The sequence below is a fragment of the Mus caroli genome, chromosome 17 (assembly GCF_900094665.2).
Source record: "Mus caroli chromosome 17, CAROLI_EIJ_v1.1, whole genome shotgun sequence".
In the NCBI taxonomy this organism is placed as follows: domain Eukaryota; kingdom Metazoa; phylum Chordata; class Mammalia; order Rodentia; family Muridae; genus Mus; species Mus caroli.
This window is the reverse complement of record NC_034586.1, coordinates 35,180,870-35,182,700: the sequence shown is the minus strand read 5'-3', so window position 1 is coordinate 35,182,700 and position 1,831 is coordinate 35,180,870.

Below are 1,831 nucleotides of genomic sequence, written 5' to 3'. Positions count from 1 at the left end.
ACTTACAAGTGTTGTTTTTGTAAACACTTTACAAATGGCAAAAATCTTTATGGAAAAATCTTTTAGAAGATAAATTTAAAAATTAAAAAGGAGGAAATTGTAGACAAATGGCATGAGGTGACTGCTTCCATCTTGCTAGCTATGAAGCAAACTAGGATCTTTGTGACTCTCACGATTCTGAGATACCAAGGAGACATACATACTCCTCAATCCTGGTATTTTACCTCGTAAGCTGCATGACAAAAGAAGTGGTCTTCATGAGTTTTTCTCATGAGATAGTAACTTTGTTTTTAGTTATAAGGGGCAAAATATCTAAGAGTTGGACTGCTGACAGATTTCTCAGTTGTCAAGGAGGTTTGAGTCACTTTCTTTTTTTATTGGATATTTTCTTCATTTACACTTCAAATGATATCCCAAACGTCCCCTATACTCCCCTACCCTGCTCCCCTACACACTCACTCCCACTTAAGGGCCCTGGCTTTCCCCTGTGCTGGGGCATATAAAGTTTGCTAGACCAAGTGTTCTCTCTTCCCAATGATGGCCAACTAGACCATCTTCTGCTACATATGCAGCTAGAGACACGAGTTATGGGGGTGCTGATTAATTCATATTATTGTGGCACCTATAGGGTTGCAGAACACTTCAGTTCTTGGGTACATTCTCTAGCTCCCACATTACGGGCCCTGTGTTCCATCCTATAGATGATTGTGAACTTCCACTTCTGTATTTGCCAGACACGGGCAAAGCATCACAGGATACAGCTATATCAGGTTCCTTTCAGCAAAATCTTGCTGGCATATGCAGTAGTGTCTGCATTTGGTGGCTGATTATGGGAAGGACAAGATATTTTCTTCATTTACACTTCAAATGATATCCCAAACGTCCCCTATACTCCCCTACCCTGCTCCCCTGTTGCTAGGGAAATAGCAGCCGGTGAGAACTAAAACTGAGGGAAATCTTTGTTCTCCTTTGCCTTTAAAAGAAGTTGAAACTTTGAAAGAACTGTGCTCTGACTGACTTGGCTGTGCAACTCATGTAACCTGGATAATGCAGGTCCACCCTTAGTAGTACAATGCACTGGACATTAACAGATGCAATATTACATTTGTATTATTTTAAGTTTTCATATTGTTAACATATTAATCATAAACTTCTTTGTCAATATTCACCATCCATGTCAAAAGGGAAAACTACATATTCAATTATAGAGACAATAACTTCATTTTTAGTCAAGTATGGCTTCCTTCTACAAAACAGAAAGTTTACACTGGGTAGACACAGAGCTGCAAGTTCTCCAAGATGGGGAACTGAGAAAATGGGTGATAAGACATCATTTGCTTACTTAAGCATTTTTCTCTTCTTGTAATTAAATGTGAGAGGACATTCACAAATTTTCCACCTTAAATTTATAGGATTTTTGTTGTGTTAAGGAAAGTCTTGTCTGTTTTGCATCTATCTTCTTTATAAAACTACAGTTTGATATGTGGCATTTACACTGAATTTCTATGTCTAATTGGATCTGACCAGTCAGAGCCTAATAAGGGTGAGTGTTGCATTGTCTGTGTAACTCTCCTTGAAATACACAAAAGTTCTGTAATCTTGTCCCTAACTCCCATAAGTTTACTGCACTATCTCATGGTATTTTGACACTTTCATACTTAGATTACAGAACCTTTATATCTTCAGCTTCTAGTAATTTTAACTATTATTTTACTACACAGACATTTCTTTATCTTGAAATCTCTAAATCACATTAGGATGGCTCAAACTCTATTCATTAGATTCTCTCTCTCTCTCTCTCTCTCTCTCTCTCTCTCTCTCTCTCTCTCTC